Source organism: Macaca thibetana, chromosome 15, assembly GCF_024542745.1.
Source record: "Macaca thibetana thibetana isolate TM-01 chromosome 15, ASM2454274v1, whole genome shotgun sequence".
In the NCBI taxonomy this organism is placed as follows: domain Eukaryota; kingdom Metazoa; phylum Chordata; class Mammalia; order Primates; family Cercopithecidae; genus Macaca; species Macaca thibetana.
The window spans coordinates 77,375,301-77,394,835 of NC_065592.1; the positions used below are offsets into that span (position 1 = coordinate 77,375,301).

General features: G+C 35.3%; 1 protein-coding gene across 13 annotated transcripts in view; it reads left to right on the forward strand.

Annotated features, from left to right (window-relative positions):
* The window catches only part of RFX3 (regulatory factor X3), a 311,425-nt gene that overhangs the window by 67,323 nt on the left and 224,567 nt on the right, over positions 1-19,535 (forward strand). For 2 of the 13 annotated variants that reach the window (XM_050762008.1, XM_050762007.1), the window contains one exon: positions 7,566-19,529. The exons of 8 other annotated variants lie outside the window; for them this stretch is intronic. The gene's annotated coding sequence lies outside the window, so the exon portion shown is untranslated. Of the gene's footprint in view, positions 1-1,138; positions 19,530-19,535 lie in introns of those variants that run through there. 3 more of the 13 variants (XM_050762010.1, XM_050762005.1, XM_050762009.1) reach the window with 3 other exon arrangements.

Consider the following 19,535-nt stretch of genomic DNA (forward strand, 5'->3'; position numbering starts at 1 on the left):
CCATGGTGTATGTGTGTCACATTTTCTTAATCCAGTCTGTCACTGATGGACATTTGGGTTGATTCCAAGTCTTTGCTATTGTGAATAGTGCCGCAATAAACATACGTGTGCATGTGTTTTATAGCAGCATGATTTATAATCCTTTGGGTATATACCCAGTAATGGGATGGCTGGGTCATATGGTACTTCTAGTTCTAGATCCTTGAGGAATCGCCATACTGTTTTCCATAATGGTTGAACTAGTTTACAGTCCCACCAACAGTGTAAAAGTGTTCCTATTTCTCCACATCCTCTCCAGCACCTGTTGTTTCCTGACTTTTTAATGATTGCCATTCTAACTGGTGTGAGATGGTATCTCATTGTGGTTTTGATTTGCATTTCTCTGATGGCCAGTGATGATGAGCATTTTTCATGTCTGTTGGCTGTATGAATATCTTCTTTTGAGAAATGTCTGTTCATATCCTTTGCCCACTTTTTGATGGGGTTGTTTGTTTTTTTCTTGTAAATTTGTTTGAGTTCTTTGTAGGTTCTGGATATTAGCCCTTTGTCAGATGAGTAGATTGCAAAAATTTTCTCCCATTCTATAGGTTGTCTGTTCACTCTGATGGTAGTTTCTTTTGCTGTGCAGAAGCTCTTTAGTTTAATGAGATCCCATTTGTCAATTTTGGCTTTTGTTGCCGTTGCTTTTGGTGTTTTAGACATGAAGTCCTTGCCCATGCCTATGTCCTGTATGGTATTATCTAGGTTTTCTTCTAGGGTTTTTATGGTATTAGGTCTTACATTTAAGTCTTTAATCCATCTTGAATTAATTTTTGTATAAGGAGTAAGGAAAGGATCCCGTTTCAGCTTTCTACTTATGGCTAGCCAATTTTCCCAGCACCATTTATTAAATAGGGAATCCTTTCCCCATTTCTTGTTTTTGTCAGGTTTATCAAAGATCAGATGGCTGTAGATGTGTGGTATTATTTCTGAGGACTCTGTTCTGTTCCATTGGTCTATATCTCTGTTTTGGTACAAGTACCATGCTGTTTTGGTTACTGTAGCCTTGTAGTATAGTTTGAAGTCAGGTAGCGTGATGCCTCCAGCTTTGTTCTTTTGACTTAGGAGTGTCTTGGCAATGCGGGCTCTTTTTTGGTTCCATATGAACTTTAAAGCAGTTTTTTCCAATTCTGTGAAGAAACTCATTGGTAGCTTGATGGGGATGGCATTGAATCTATAAATTACCTTGGGCAGTATGGCCATTTTCATGATATTGATTCTTCCTATCCATGAGCATGGTATGTTCTTCCATTTGTTTGTGTCCTCTTTTATTTCATTGAGCAGTGGTTTGTGGTTCTCCTTGAAGAGGTCCTTTACATCTCTTGTAAGTTGGATTCCTAGGTATTTTATTCTCTTTGAAGCAATTGTGAATGGAAGTTCATTAATGATTCGGCTCTCTGTTTGTCTGTTACTGGTGTAAAAGAATGCTTGTGATTTTTGCACATTTATTTTGTATCCTGAGACTTTGTTGAAGTTTCTTATCAGCTTAAGGAGATTTTGGAATGAGACGATGGGATTTTCTAAATATACAATCATGTCATCTGCAAAGAGGGACAATTTGACTTCTTCTTTTCCTAACTGAATACCCTTTATTTCTTTCTCTTGCCTGATTGCCCTAGCCAGAACTTCCACCACTATGTTGAATAAGAGTGGTGAGAGAGGGCATCCCTGTCTTGTGCCAGTTTTCAAAGGGAATTTTTCCAGTTTTTGCCCATTCAGTATGATATTGGCTGTGGGTTTGTCATAAATAGCTCTTATTATTTTGAGATACGTTCCATCAATACCTAATTTATTGAGCGTTTTTAGCATGAAGGACTGTTGAATTTTATTATAAAAAAAATTACGAAGAATCAGAATGGTTTTCTAACATAACTTTTGTGTGTGTAGTGTAGAGAAATTATTAGAATAGTAACTATTTTCAGATATTTAAGGCTGAAAGAATTAACCTAGTTCTATATTTGCTCAGCTTTTAAATCATGTTATCTATTAGCAGGCTGAAAATTGTGCCAAGCACTGGGGATATAATAGTGACTAAAAACAGAAAAACTGACCTCCTTTTTACTCTTTATGGCACTGACAGTCTGATGGAAAAGACAGACATTAACCAAGTAATTACATGAGTAAATGTAAATTGCAACTATGGTAACTTCAGTGAAGTAGAAGTATACAGTGTCATGAAAAAGAGTATATAGTAGGAGCATTTGATTTACTTAGTAAGGTAAGGGAAGGGAAGGGAAGGCTTGCCTGAAGTAAGAAAGAATATGCATTGACTAGGTGAAAAGAGGTGGAGAAGGATCTAGGGTGAGTAAGCATGGTGCTTAAGAAAAACAGCCTGTCTGATGTGCACAGAATCTGCTCTAAACCTGAAATGGTAGGAAGGGATGAGGCCACTTAGCCTATAAAGACCTTGGTAAAGAAGTCTATTCCTTATGTAGAAATAGTGAGAAACATTTGCTGGTCTTACATAGAAGACTATCTGATTTAAATTTGGGAAGATATTTCTGGCTACAGTGTGGGGAATTGACTAGAGAGCATTTACTAAAACACCTAAGGAAGAACTCCAGTTGCGTGGACGAGGGGGCATTGTGCTGCAAGAAACAGGACCTATCAGGGAAAGTGGAATTCAGTTCTGAAGATGAGGTGGGAGACAATGAAGATACATTTAGGGGCAGGAGCCTTGGGTATGCATCTCAGTTTTACCACTCATAGTTTAGTGGCCTTGTGTAAATCACATTATTTCTGTGTCCCTGATTTAATTGTACCACATTTTTCTCATAGGTTTTGTTGAGATTAGATGATTTGATACATTTGTGAATGGCTTATAAACTGTGAAACATTATATAAAATGAAAGATTTGTCTGGAAAAAATAGTCAATAATAGCCATTATTGGACAGGTTAGCCTAGTCATAAAATGGGATTTCTTCAGTGGTTCCTAGTCTTAACTACTTGGAATAGATGATTCTTTAAGATTTTTATCGTTGTAGTTTCAGATTTCCCTCTCTCTTCTCAGTTGCTTTGGAGCAGCCTAAACATTTATAGCAGGTCCATGCTTTTTGGCTTTCTAGTGGCAACCAAGTAGCTTGATGTGATTTTAAATCAGTTTTACACATGGTCTTTCTCTTATATGTTATCTCAGATGTAAGAGGCAATTTAAGGAATCTTGTAGCAAAATCTAAAGCAAAGAATTAGAAAGTATTAAAAAATTCTCAATTTATCTTTTGGTAAGGTAGAACATACATATCTGAAGTTACATTCAAGTACATAGAGATATACATGTATTTTGAGTGTTGCCTGTGTGTATGTATGTTTTTGTGGGAAGCTATGCAAATACAGATCCTATGACTAGAAATATACCTTTAGTTTTTGAAATGGTTTATTTTACAACCCAAGATAAAATAGAAATCAGGGTAAAATATACTGTTTAGCTACTTTCTTGAGGCAGGAAAGGAATGACATTCCTAATTCATAGCAAAGAGTGCGTGTAGGTAACATTAATTATTCACATATTTGTGCACACAAAATCTACTCACATATCCATTTAAACAGCTAATATATTTATATGTACTACTCTAACCTGTATTTTTACTAAAATTATTTATGTATCTTTTCACTAGTCTCAAAAACCGATGCCCAATTTAAATGTGGACATACCTTTTTTTACAGTGAACTAAGGCAAAAGGCTGGGGTATATTTAGAAATATATTTAAAATATATAAAACATCTAAATTTATGCCATAAATTTCTTTGGGATAATGCCAAAGACAATTTCAACAGTAGCACTCTGCACAATTAAACATGTTTTGTGTCACTGTTCTTAAATTTTTTGTTGCTTTATTGTTCATTAGAAGTACTTTTTTTTTTTTTTTTTTTTTTTTGGAGGCAGGGTCTTGCTTTGGTGCTCAGGCTGGAGTGCAGTGGCACCACTTTGGCTCACTGCAACTTCTGCCTTCTGGGTTCAAGTAATTCTCATGCCTCAGCCTCCCAAGTAGCTGGGATTATAGGCATGTGCCACCATGCCTGGCTAATTTTTGTATTTTTAGTAGAAACAGGGTTTCACCATGTTGGCCAGGCTGGTCTCGAACTCCTGGCCTCAAGTGACCCACCCTCCTTGGCCTCCCAAAGTTCTGGCATTGCCAGCGTTACAGGCATGAACCATCGTGCCCAGACGGAATTATTCAATTCTAAGTAGGTATGACTTCTGCATGTGTCTTAGGATTTGGGGCATTTCTATGCAGAAGAAATACTGTTCATTTTAGTTAGTTACTGATAAGTATTTAGTTCCCTAATGAACTAGGAATAATAATTGCTGAAAGTCAATTGCATTTGGTGGGTGTTTACACTTGGGAGTTGCTTCTGGATCCATAGCTGAGTAGAAGACATGACAGAGTGATAAATCAGATCTCCTCCGCAGACTTCCATTTATACTGATAATGACCATAATAGATGTGCCTGTCACTAGGCTAAGAAATTTACATGTGTTTTTATTTAATCTTTCCAACAGTCTTATGGGATGTGGGTACTGTTATTCCTGTTTTGCAGATGAAGAAGCTCGGATTTAGTGAGGTTAAATAACTAGTAAGTAGAAAGGGCTATGTTCCATCCTAAGTCACTTTTGATTCCAAGACTGCTATGCTATTTTGAAACAGCTGATTTGGTACAAAAGAACTTGATTGAAATCATTTTAGTCTAATCTCCTGGAGCCATACTACTGTCTATGGTACTATATTAAAAAGAGATAATACACAGATAGCAGATACAAAGGTTGAAATCAGAAACCTGTAGTATTCCCTGAGTAATAGTGGATTTCTTGTTGCTTTTATAATAAGTTTTTAAATAGCTAATGCGTACACATAGTAAAAAATAATTCAGATAGCCAGAGTGTCTATGGAGTGTAAAGTATGTCTTTTTCCCACACCAGCCTCCTATTCCCCCACACAGAAGCAACCATTGTACCTAAATTATGGTTATTCTTCCAAATATGGTGTTAACATGAATTTATTTTTATTTTTATTTTTTTTGCCCAGGCTGGAGTACAGTGGCACAATCATAGTTCACTGCAGTGCCAAACTCTTGAGCTCAAGCAATCTTCCTGCCTCAGCCTCTGTGGTAACTGGGACTAGCAAGCATGTGCCACCAGGCACAGCTATTATTTTTATTATTTTATAGAGCTGGTGTCTCCCTATGTTGCCCAAGCTGGACTCGAACTCCTAGTGTCAAGCAATTCTCCTGCCTTGGCCTCCCAAAGCACTGAGATAAGAGGCTTGAGCCACTGTACCTGGCCAGTAGTTGGTTTTTTATAAAATGACATTTGAACATCAATTCTTAAGAAAACTAAAAGAGCCAGATCTTGTACCAGATTGACATCTGAGCGGGCCAAGCTAGAGAAGGCTGGAGAAGGATGCAGATGACACACTTTCAGTGATGGGAGTGTCAGATAGGGCATCAGCGTTACCCACCGTCCCCATAGGGGTAACAGAAAGCCCTTGCAGCAGGTTTGCCTTGTTTCATAGATGAGAAAATTGGTTATTTAAGTCATGTAGACAGTTGCAGGTGGAGCACAACTCAGATGCAGAAATATGCTTCTCATTTTTCCAATTCTATTTCAGCACAAGTGGCTTGCAGATTTGAGAGTGTAACAAAGAATTGTACAATTGAAATTGTACAATTCCAAAATTGACTAAGGGTTTCTACTGGTAAGCTAAGTAGCAAACTTCAGATAACCAAAGTCAGTAGCAGATATTAAAAAAAAAAAGCCAAAATAACTTTTAAAATACATTTTTGTTATTTTAGAATAAATTTAGATTTACAGAAAGCATGTAAAGATATTAAACGGAGTTCCCATGTAAGCTACACCCAGTTTCCCCTATTATTAATAGGTTTCTCCACTATGAAGATACTCTGGAAGGAAATCACTATATGCAGCCCACACGTAAGGAGTGGAAGATTATGTTCCACTTTCATGAGGGCTAAGTAAATTATTTGGAATGCTTCTACACAAGAGATATGTCTCTCATTCTGTTTATTTTTTCAGTCAAAACTTATTTATTGTCTTTTTGAGGCTCTCTTTGTTGCCCAGGCTAGAGTGCGGTGGTGTAATTGTAGCTCACTGCAGCCTAGACCTCCTGGGCTCAAGCCATCCCCCTACCTCAGCCTCCTAAGTAGCTGGGACTACAGACACACCACCATGCCCTGCTAATATTTGTAATTTTTGAGAGATGGGGTTTCACCATGTTACATAGGCTGATCTTGAACTCCTGGGCTCAAGCGAACTTCCCACTTCAGGCTCCCAAAGTTCTGAGATTGCTGGTGTGAGTCACCATCTCCAGCCTCAATCATTTACATACATAAATATGGCTCATGGATTATATCATTTTTGGGTTATAATCCAGTACTACAGTTTTATTGCTCAAATTGTTCCAGCTTTGGCCATTGAGAGCTCTTTTAATTGGCTTCTGTATCTCTTTAACACACTTTCATCATTGTGTTTTATTTTTGTTTTCTTTTTTGAGCACTTCTTCACTTTTCTACACTACAGGATGCTCCAGATTTGCCTTTTATATTTCCTGCTTCACTCCTAGATTCAGCTCTTTTTCCATGGACTTCTGATTCTTTTTACTGGAAAATAGTGTTGGAAACCAAGATCTGGGTGCCAGTTGTAATTGCAGCTCTTTTAAAACCAAATATTGAATAGAAAAGGAAGTTTTAGCCATTTTCCCAGGTAGTACTAAATTTAGGCATTGTAATAATTTATTTTATTTCACTGGACTGTAAAATTTGCATGAGTGAATTGAATGAAATGATCCTAGGATTTTTAAGGGAAAATTCTAAGAATTCTTATTACTCTTTTCTGCTACTCTTTAAAAAAATTTCTGTACTTGATATCACTTGATTTGATTTTTTGTGTGTGTGTCCTTGACCAAAAAACTTGAGGCAAAACTTCAAAACGTGGTCATCTGAAGCAGGTTGAGATTAACTCTGGATTATTGGAAAGACTTTAAACTCCATTAGGAAAATTAACAAACATGTAGTCTATGAAAGACATGTAATTCATATTTATGTAAAAGAATAATACTTTCTTCCACCTTCAGACATCTAAGATTTTAAAAAATGTTCTTTTTAAAAGAAATAATAGTACTTTCTTTTGTATCACCAAACATTTCAAATTTGTGTGTTGAACAGATGATTGGGGAGAATCTTTTGTTAAGGAAAGAGAAAAACAAAAAAAATAGTTAAAAAAAAGAAAAAAAAGACTTCTCAGCACAGTTAAAATACATTTTAACTATGTTTTATGTTGTTTTAAACAGACATTCCCTCTTATGTATTTCGTCTTTCTGACACCAGAATTGAGATTTTCTTAATCTAATTGAGATTTTCTTAATCTGGGGTATTTTCACATAGATCAAACATCTCATTTTTAGAGGTTTTAAAGGGATTTATTTGTATGTGTGTGATTGCAATCTTAGTAGTACTGATGAACCTTTTTGAAGCTTATATTTTAATTTTATTTTTTTCTCTGCCTTGCCAGGCAAATATTCTCTTTAGCATCTACCATTTCAATAAACAAGTTGAATTTTACAGCCCATCAAGCAACCAGGTCAGTAGAATCATAGGATCTGATAGGTGAGTGCATAAACTATAAAAACCAAAATCATTTTCAAAGAATTAACCAAATGTTTTTATCCTGGGCTACGATGATCACTATTTGTCCTAAACTATTTTAATTTTCTGTGTCGTAGGTTTTTTTTTTTTTCTTGAGACAGGGTCTCGCTCAGTTGCCTAGGCTAGAGTGCAGTGGTGTGATAATAGCTCACTGCAGCCTCAGTAATTGTAGCTTCAATCTCTTGGGCTCAAACGATCCTCCTCCCTCAGCCTCTGGAGTGACTGCTACTACAGATATGCACTTCCACACCTGCTAATTTTTTTCCTTTTTAGCAAAGACAGGGTCTTGCCATGTTGCCCATGCTGGTCTTGAACTCCTGAGCTTAGGAGCTCCTTGGCCTCCCCAGTTGCTGGGATTACAGGTGTGGGGCACTGTGCCTGGCCAATTTTCCATATCTTAGTTTAACTGTGAAGAATAGTCTTTTAAATCAATGTGAATAGAAAAGTGTCAAATAAACCGATAGTGTACAGTTGTAATTAGTGAAGAAGCACAGCACCAATGAGGAAAATAACCAGGCAGGTAAAAACTGAGGCAAGGGTAAATGAAACTATCTCTAATAAATAAGCAAACATGACCAGTGCATAGAAAAACTGTGCGAGGCAGGGAAGCTCCAAGAGCTCTAGGATGAAAATAGCTGGGAATCCTCAAGATGGATGGAACTGAGTGTAGAGATGGGGAAATAATTTTGAAATGTTGAGGCCCACACTTGAAGAGCCTAGAAACAATGATCTTGGACACGACAGAAGGAAATTAAGTGTCTAAAGTATGCTAGGTGTTGCTCTTCTATGTATTAATATGATATCATTTAATTCTTACCTCTATTCTTTGAGGGAGGGTATTATTAGTAACAATATGACAGATGGAGAAAATGAGGTACAAAGGGGGTTGAGAACATGCTGCAAATCACACAGCAACTAATTGGGGGTAAACTCAAAGGGCCTCATTTTTAATTTTAAAGTAGTTTGGGGATAAAGATAATAGAATCAACTAGGTGTAGCATAGGTGCAGATTTTTAGGGCCTAGGTCACCCATCAGTACTTCTTTGGAGTTTTCTGGGTTGAATTGGTTAAAAGAAAAGAGTTTAAAATTGTTACATTTAGATTTAGGTAGTTTATTGTAGTTTAAAAATGTGGGTTATGGCTGGGTGCAGTGGCTTACACCTGCAAACCCAGTGCTTTGAGAGGTCAAGGTGGAAAGATCACTTGAGGCCAGACGTTTGAGACCAGCCTGGGCAACATAGCAAGACTCTTTCCTTACAGAAAATTTGAAGAATTGGCCAGATGTGGTAGAATGCATCTATAGTCCTAGCTACTTGGGAGGCTGAGGCGGGAGGATCACTTGGGACTAGGAAGGAATTTGAGGCTGCAATTCAAGCTGTGATGGTGCCACTGCAGTCTAGCCTGGGTGACAGAGTGAGACCGTTCTCTATTTTTTTTTTTAAAGAAGAAAAAGAAATACATGGATTATAATAAACTGCTGTATTGTGGGAGGGCCTCTGAATGGACAGAGGACTCTTGGTGATACAGCTGATGTAGCAAATGGATTTGGGGATGCAAAGGTCGAAAGGGAACTTTGAACAGGATCCTTTGTCAAGATCCCTACCAACTGTAGAGAATGATTTTTGACTCTCCTTTTTTGGAAAGGATCGTTTTTAAGAGATTACTCTTAGACTCTGGCAAAAGGATTGTTAGTATATTAGTCCATTTGTGAGTGGGAAAAAAAAAATAACTAAAACCCCTGTGAATTGTAAGAATGTAATTTTTTTAAAATCATGTGTTTATGTTTACAGAGTAAATCTCAAGAGCAAATTAATTATATGTCTGTAGTTCTTGAAGTTAAGTAGGTTAAGTGAGGGAAAAGCATGATTTAATCTTGCTTTATTGCTGGCCAAATCTCTAGGCTGGCCATTTTTCCCTTTTAATAAAAATGCTTGTGATTCCTTGTCTTCCCATTAGCTCATAGTTGAAAGCTCTGTTAAGTTGTCTGTGAGACGGAGTATATTAGGCTTGCCTGATTAAAATTGTTCATGAGAGATCAAGCAGACAAGGGACTTTTAGCATAATTAAAAAAGCACTGCTAGCCTTTAAATATGAGATTTCAGAGACTTTTGAATTCATATCCACCTGTAGGGAAGTGTGTTTATCTAATTAGATTTTGATTCTCTTATGAATGCTTCTTTCTTAATTCATGCATGGTGTCCTTTCATTTTATAGGCTATTATCCCTTCATGCAGGAGACACAAAAAATGCTTAATGAAACCAAATATTGAATGAACTGAAATGTTTCCCTTGAAAGATGACAATGTGATAAGAAATCGGTTACCTCCTTTTGTTAACCTGTATATTTATAAAAGGAGCAAGAACAAAGATGAAAATAGTAAAATAAAAAATCAAAACAAATTGTATATCCTGTGTTCTCTGGTTAACCTGAGAAAATTATATCAGCTTTTGAGAAATAGTCTTCTTTTGTTTAATGGATGTCTTAGCCCAAAGTTTTTATTTTTGTCTTTTCATTTTTCTTTTGTCAACTTTTGCATTGCTGGGCTCTGAAATCATTCAGTTATTATTTCCGTGTTACTATCATGTTTCAGAAAAAAATGAGTATACCTAATGGAGTTTAAAATTGCTGCTGCTTTTATCCTTCTGAGGTGAAGTCCACTGTTATTGACTGAGTACTTCATAGAGCACTTCAGTTTTTTTTTTCTGTGTGTTTTTTAAAAGACATTTTAATTCTTCAGAAAGGAATGCTTTTTAGCATAAATCAAAATGTTATTGCTATAATGAGGCAGCATGTTAGGAGAAAATTATCAAGGTGTGAATTTTTTTTAACCTACATGTATAAGGCATTAATTTCATAGACTAAGGGCTTCTGACATGTGAACACTTCTTTAGAGAAGGCATTTTCCTCAACGAATAAGTAATGCTTTGTTTTCACCCAGAAGATTGCTTTAGAACATTTTTCATGTAATTCAAATAATTTTTCCATTAGCTGAGGATTGTTCTCAAAGCTTCTTGACTTTTTTAAAGTTCCATCTTATTTTGCATTTTTAAAAAAGAATTAGTTTTAGCCTGATTTTAACATAAAACAGCATTGTCCAGCAAGAACCCAAATTATTTCCATTTTAAGTCTGTGTGAGAGAATAGATGATAAAAGAAGCCCCTAAAACCAAAATGTATCATACATTACCCCAATTTATTAAGATTGATTTTAGGAAACTAATCAAACATATTGATCAGGCATAAAAATATTTTAATTGAAAATCATAAAGAATGGAGAGGGAAAGGAGTCTGAAATTTTAAATGGTGAGAGTTGTATGTATTTTTTTTTTTTGTAAGTCTCATTATCTGCAGAAGGACTGCACTAAACAAGGTTACATCTTGAAATGGTAAAATCTCTGAATAGTTTTGTTTGTGGGAGGAGGTCACAGAAAGGTTATTCCTCTGGCTTTCTCCTTCTTGACAAGTAATCAGAGTATTTCACAGATCTCCTGGTTTCCAACCATTTTACATTCTTGAGAATTAGTTTTTGCATCAAATTATATAATACGTTTACCTTTGACTAAATAAACTCTTTTAATAGGATCACACAAGTAGGACAGATAGTAATAGTTGCTTCAATGAAGACTTCATTTAGGATGAAATAGTATAAATTAATAAGGTATAGTTCTATATTATAATTATGGCAACTTGTATACCTCTGTCCTATGTAAGTACTATTTCTTTTATATACTCCTCCAGTAACCCCTTAATCTCAAACACTAGTTTGTGTATCAGTTTGTTTACACATTCACCTGTCCATCATCTATCCATTCAGTCAATCAACATTTATTGAACTGTTCTCATATATCAGGCATTGGGCTTGGGCACTGGAGATATAGGGATGAGTAACTGTCTTTGAGGAGATGTTTTTACAGGAAACACACCTACAAATAAATAATACCAGTATGAATAGAGTGATGTACATGTAAAAGAAGGTACATCTAAATGTGCCTGGAATGTCAAAGAAGACTTCACCAAAGGAAACAATATTTAAACTGATCCTGAAAAGATAAAAGTTCATTCACAAGGCCAGAAATCAGGGCATGCAGAAAAGTGAGAACAGCAAGTACAAATGCATTGCATTTTTAAAGGACTTTGAAAGATCTTATTATGTCTAGAATACAGGAGAAATAACAGGAAATGATGCTGGAAAAGTAGGTGGGAAGATCTATCCACCATGTTGACAAATTTACACTTTGCCTCTAAGGAATTATAAGGCACAAAAGCCATCAAAGTTGGATGCATAGCATGAGAAAATTTGTATTTTTAAAAAATAAATTGGGTGGGAATATAGGAAATATTTGGAGAATGAAGAAAGAGTCTGTACGCAGTGATCATCAGATGGCCCTTATTTCTTCAGTGAACTAGGAGTGATTTTGTAAGATTGGATTATGAAGCCAGATGGGCTTGTCTTCAGATCCTCAACCTGCAGATCCCCTTAACTTTACTCACCCTGAGATATTTCATCTGTAAAATAGGAAAAATAGCTATCTTGAAGTATTGTTAAGTTCATGTGTTCAAGATGTTTTGCTTAAATTTCTAGGCCTATGATAAATATTCAGTAAGTAGTGGCTATTAATATTATGTATTAAACTCTTAACTGCTTAAAATTGCATAGTAAACATTATAAATGCTCCCTTCTCTCAATAAATTTGTAATAACTTACTATATGAAAAACACAAACAGAAAGACAAATACATATTAGAAAACTATGTTTATCTTTGAAGATTTCTTTATTGCTTTCCCTACATGAAAGATAACTCAGTTGAACATTGACAAGCGCATTCATTAACCCACAGGGTCCCAAGTACTTTAAATCATTCAAAATGTTGGGTATTGGTGGCTTTAAAGTTTGATGAATGTGATTAAATATATTTCTCCCCAAGTACAAACTGTTTGTTTTGATTTCCTGATGACTGGCATTAAAGATCAGGAAGTACTGTCTGTCTCCTGTCCCACATGGAAATTTATCCTAGACCCTCACCTAACAAAGTGATCATTTGAGTTTCTGCTTCAACTCTTTCTGTGACTGAGAGAAAGCTTTATCTTACAAGGCAGTCCATTCTATGTTCAGGCAGCTTCAATTGTCAGTATATTCCATTGGTGTAGCTGATACAGCTTCCTTTTAATTTCTCCTCTGTGGGTACTGATTCTCTCCTGAAACCACACAGACCAAATCTAATCAGCGTTTTACTTGCTCTGCCATCAGCTGTTTGGCAAATGCCAGGATTCCTTTTTTGAGGCTTCATCATTTCTGGGTTTAGTGTATTCCCAGTTTTGCCAGTCATGATTTTGTGAAAAACAACTTTGTTGTGGTATATTTGGCATACAATAAACAGCATATAGTTAAAGTGTGTAATTTGGTAAGTTCTGATGTAGTATATAGCTGTGAAAACTAACACTACAATCAAGATAGTGTATATACTGTCACCCGAGAAGTTTCCGTGTCCCTATTCTCTTCCTCTTGACTCTCCCTGCCCCACCAAGCTCTGTCCCTCCCTACCCTTGCAATTTGTCTTCTGTTTTCTGTCACTATGTATTAGTTTACATTTTCCAGAACTTTATAATAATAAAATAATACAGCGTGCATTCTTTCTGTGTGACTTCTTTCAGTTAGCATAATTATTTTGAAATTCATCTATATTATTGTCTATAATAGCAGTTCATTCCTTTTTATTGATTTCATCACATAGATATACCACAATGAGTTTATATATTCACCTGTTGGTAGATAATTATGTCTATTTATTGATTGTTATGATTAAAGCTCTTCTGACTGTTGGTGTACATGATTTTGGAAAAATGCTTTCTTTTGGATAAATCCCTAGGAGTAGAATTGCTTGGGTGATATGGTAGGTATGTATTTCAATTTTTAAGAAACTCCCAAACTGTTATACAGACTGGTTGCCGTGTTTTAGATTCCAAACAGCATTGTTGGGAATTGCAATTTCTCTACATCCTTACCAACAGTTGATGTAGTCAATTTTTAAAATTTTAGACATTCTATTATTAACAAGTCAAAAAACAGCTGCTGGCAAGGTTACAGAGAAAAAGGAATACTTTTACATCATTGGGAGTATAAATTAGTTCAACCATTGTGGAAGACAATGTGGCAATCCCTCAAAGACTTAGAGCCAGAAATACCATTTGACTCAGCAACCCCACTACTGGGTATATAGTCAAGAGAATGTAAATCATTCTTTTATAAAGATACATGCATGTGTATGTTTATTGCAGCTCTATTCAAAATAGCAAAGCCATGGAATCAACCCAAATGCCCATCAATGATAGACTGGATAAAGAAAATGTGGTACATATACACCATGGAATATTATGCAGACATAAAAAGGAATGAGATCATGTCCTTTACAGGGACGTGGATGGAGTTGGAAGTCATTATCCTCAGCAAGCTAACACAGGAACAGAAAACCAAACACCACGTGTTCTCCCTTATAGGTGGGAGCTGAATGATGATAACACATGGACACATGGAGGGTAACAACATTCACTGGGGCCTTTTGGAGAGGGTTGGTGGTGAGAGGCAGGGCATCAGGAAGAATAGCTAATGGATGCTGGGCTTAATACCTAGGTGACGGGATGATCTGTGCAGTAAACCATCATGACACACATTTACCTATTTAACAAACCTGCACATCTTGCACATGTACTCCTAAACTTAAAAGTTGAAGAAAATAAAATGTTAGCCATTCTAATGGATGTGTAGTGGTTTCTTTCTGTGGTATTAATTTATACCTTCTTAATTTGTGCATATTTGCCACTTTATGTCTTCTTGAGTGACTGTCCAAATCTTTTGCTCACTTTTAATCGGGTTGTTTATTTTGAGTTTTGCGAGTTCTTTACATTATAGATGTAAGACGATTATGTTTGCAGAGCCTCGCCTGCTTTTTCTTTTCCTTCCTGTACAGTGTCTTTCAAAGAGCACAAAATTTTAATTTTGATTAAGTCTAATTTATCTTTTATGGATTGTGCTATTAGCATTATAACTAAGAAATTTTGCCAAAATCAATGCCAAAAATATTTTTATGTCTTCTTCCGGAAGCTTTATGTTTTTATTTTTTACACTTAGGTCTATAATCCATTTTTATAATAAACTTTTTACTTTGGAATAATTTTAGATTTGCAGAAAAGTTGCAGAGGTAGTACAGAGGTTCGCATATACCCCCATTCATTTTCTGCCTTTGTGAACGTCTTAAATAACCATGATATATTTGTTACAACTAGGCAACTAGAGGGTACATTACTGTTGGCTATATTTCAGACTTTATTTGGATTTCATCAGTTTTTCCACCAATATCTGTTTCTGTTCCAGGTTTCTACATTTTGTTTAGTTTTTGTGTCTCCTTAGCTCTGATCCTTGATGACTTTTCTGTCTTCCCTTATTTTTCATGACCTTGACAGTTTCGAGCAGTACTGACCAGATATTTTGTAGAGTATCCTTAAATTTTGGTTTGTTCGATGTTTTTTTCTTGATTACACAGGGGTTTGGATTTTTTTTTTGGAGAAGTGCCTTTTTCATCACATCATATGATAACAACATACCTTTATCATTGGTGTTGCTTAACCTTGATTACCTGACTAAGGTGATATTAGCCAGGTTACTCTATGGTAAAGTTAATTCTTTTTTTTTTTTTTGAGACCGAGTCTCGCTCTTGTTGCCTAGGCTGGAGTGCAATGGCATGATCTCAGCTCACTGCAACCTCTGTCTCCTGGGTTCAAGCGTTTCTCCTGCCTCAGCCTCCCAAGTAGCTGAGATTACAGGTGCGTGCCACCACGCCTGATTAATTTTTGTATTTTTAGTAGAAACGGGGTTTCACCATGTTGACCAGGTTGGTCTCGAACTCCTGACCTCAGGTGATCTGCTCTCCTGGGCCACCCAAAGTGCTGGGATTCAGGCGTGAGCCACCATGCCAGGCCGGTAAAGTTCATTCTGTTTACTCTTTCTATATTCTGTTTTTTGGGAGCAAGTCACGTAGCCTATGCCCGAGGAGGGGAGGGTTTTATAGAGGAGGGAATTATGTTCTATCTCCTAGAGGTGTGGGTATTTACATAAGTTATTTGAAATCCTTTATAAAAATAATTTATCTCTTCTCTCCCATTTATTTCTTCAATCATTTATCAGTATGGCCTCATATTTCATACTTTACATTCAAATAGTACATTATTTTGTTACTCGTTCCAGCTTTGGCCATTGGGAACTCTTAGGTTGGCTCCTGTGTCTCCTTAACTTGTTACCCTCCATCTTTTTTGTTGAGCACATTTTATTTTTTGATACTACGAGATGCCCAAGTCTTTTATTTTCTATGCCCCAGCTCCAGAATCATCCATTTCTCAGAGGAACCTTGGTTCTTGTTTTTAGAGCTTATTATATAGAAATTAAGACCTGGACACTGGATATGCTGGTTGTTGCCACAGGGTGTCACTATGTCTAGGTTTGCTTGGCAGACAGAACCAGGAAACATGTAAATGTGCTAACACATGGATCTCTTTCTCTCTCTCTCAAATTAATTCTGTAGCTGTCTATTTGTATATATATATAAACAAAATGCATTCATACTGGTGTCTCTGACTCTAATCTCATACTCTGTAATTCTTTTTAGTTTGGTTTATTATCGTTAATGTCTCTCTCCAACAATGAGAAACATGGCTTCCATCATCCATTTACTTGGTTGTACAAACCCAGTATACATATAAAACAACTTCAGAGTTGTTAGCCTGTATCCTGCAATTCATTTTTAGTTAGTTTTGTATATGGTGTTAGCTGTGGATCAAAGTTCATTTTTGAAAATATGGATATCCATTTGTTCCAACAATACTTGTTAAACTATTCTTTCTTTACTTGAATGCCTTTGCATCTTTCTTGAAAATTGGTTATCTGTTTATATATGGATCAGTTTTGAAATTCTGTATTCTATTTCATTGGTGTGTTTGTTTGTCTTTAACCCAATAACATACTGGCTTGGTTGTTGCACACTTACAGTAAGTCTTCAAATCAGGTAGTGGTAGCTCTCCTTTTTACTTTTTCTTTATCAAAGGTGTTTTTGCTATTCTAAGTCCTTTGGATTTCCATATGAATTTTAGAATCAACTTGTTAATTTCTGCTGAAAAAGCCTATTGGGATTTGGGATTTGGATTGCATTAGATCTTTAAATGAATTTAGCAAGACTTGACATGTTAACAATATTGGGTCATGTAACCCATGAACAAGTTATACCTCTTAGTCCTCTAATTTCTCTCAGAAGTATTTTTTGTAGTTTTCAGTGTATAGATCTTGCACATCTTTTGTCAGATTTATTCCTAAGTATTTTGTATTTGTGGATGCTATTATACATTTATTTTTTAATTGCAGCTTTTAAGTTTTAATAACTAGTAGGTAGATATACAATTGATGTAAATATTGGTTTTGTATCTTGCAACCCTGTTAAACTCACTCGTTCTTATAATGATTTTATAGATGCTAACTTTCTGTGTAGATGATTATGTTGTCTGAATATAATTTTATTTCTTTCTTTAAAATCTGGATACTTTTTATTTCTTTTATTTTGCTGATTGCACTAGCTAGAATGTCCAGCACAGTATTGAATAGAAGTGATGAAAGCAGACATTTCTGTCTTGTTCCCGATCAAAGAGAAGAGATACTTAATTTTTCATCCTTAAATATGATGTTAACTGCAAGTTGTTAATAGATGCCTTTTAATAGGTGGAAAAAATTCTATTATTGCTACTTTGCTGAGAGTTTTTATCGGAAATGAATGTTAGAATTTGTTAAATACTTTCAGGTGCCTATTTAGATGATCGTTAAGTTTTTCTTTTTTAGTGTCTTAGTATGGTAGATTACATTTAAGGTGATCTGAAGCCCTAAACAAACTTTCAGATCCTGAGACTGACTCTATGTAGTTCTGATGTATTATACTTTATGAATATTAGATTCAACCTTTTAAGATTTTTACATTTATGTACATGAGAAATACTGATGTGTGGTTTCCTTTTCTTGTAATATCTCCGTGTGTATTAAAGTAACGCTGGTCTCATAGCCTAGGTTGGGACGTATTCTCTCCTCTGCAATGTTTGGCAAACATGTTAGTATTGTTAGTATTGTTTCTTCTTTAGTTTGGTAGAAGTAGTTTGGGCCTGGAGTTTTTCTTGTGGGAAGGGTTTTAAATTGCAAATTCAATTTCTTTAATAGATACAGGTATATTACATTATTTGTTTCTTCTTGAGTGAGATTAGGTAATTTGAGTCTTTCAAGGAATTGATTACTTCTGCTATTAAATTCTCAAACTTATTGGCATAAAGTTGTTAAAATATTCCCATATTATCTATAGATTCTGTAATGATGCCACCTCTCCTTTGTGGAATTCCTAATTTGTATCTTTTAATTTCAGATCAGTCTGTCTAGAGGTTTATCAGTTTTGTTGACCATTTCAAAGAATGAGATTTCGTTTTCACTGATTTTTTTTTCTATTATTCTATTTTCTATTTCAGTGAATTTGGCCATGATCCTTACTTTCTCTCTTCTCATTTCTTGAGGCTTGATTTACTCTTTTACTGATTTCTCAAGGTGGAAGCAGAGGCTATTAAGTTAAGACCTTTCTTATTTTCTGATATAGATATTTAGTAGGATAAATTTCCCTCTAAGTACTGTTTTAGTGGCTTATTACAATTTTTGTTTTTTAAAAAATTTCATTCAGTTTAAAATACTTTCTAATCCCTGTTTTTGTTTCTTCTTTGACCCTCTGGTTTATTTAGAAGTTTTATACTTAGCTCCAAAATATTTGGGGGTATTCTAGAGACCTTTCTGTTACTGTTTTCTAATTTAGTTCAATTGTGAGCAGATAACATACTGTTATAGCTTGAATCATTTTAAATTTGAGACTTGTTTTATGGCCAGAATGTTATAAATCTTAGTTTCTGTCAGTTTTTGATTCATATATTTTGAGCTCTGTTATTTGGTGCATAATCATTTAAAATTATTATGTCGTCTTGATGAATTGAATACTTTATCATTATGAAATTATTCTCTGTATTCCTGATAATAGTTCTGTTCTGAAATCAACTTTCTTTCTGATACTACTATAGCCACTAGATTTCTTTTGACTGGTATTAGTGTGGTATATCTTTTTCTGTCCTTTTGCTTTTAACTTATATGTGTCTGTATTTAATGTGTATTTCTCAAAGGCAGCATGTTGTTGTGTCTTGCTTTTATAGGAGTCTATTAATCTCTGCCTTTTAATTTTTAATTGGAGTGTTTAGATCATTTGCACTTACTACTATTATTTTTGATATGGTTCCTTTTGTCATCTTGCCGTTTGTTCTTTATCCCATCTGTTCTTTCTTTCTCTTTTTCTACCTTCTTTCTGTTATTACACTATATTTTTCATGGTTTCTAGACCCTTTAAGCATCTCAGCTGTCCTCTTGACCTAACTCCAATTTATTTAAAGATAGATATGGACTTACTCTATCAAGTTCTTCAAGACTGAAGTCTAATGTCATCTAAGTATTTTTGACTGAGGATTTGTACAGGTTATTTTGTCAGTTCTAAAAAACACTGCTTGCTAATTTTGCATTTGCCATAATACTTAAATGTGAAAGTATATGAACATTATAGTTGGTTTTGAATGACCTTTTTTAGGATCAACCGTTGGCTTCTTCGCTCTTCCCATTCCCAGATGCAAGACTCTGAGGCAGTGACACACTGAAGCCTGACATGCTTATTTACGATCATATGGAGAACATCTTGGAGATGGCCAGCTTGTATTCTTAGGTTTATCAGTATGT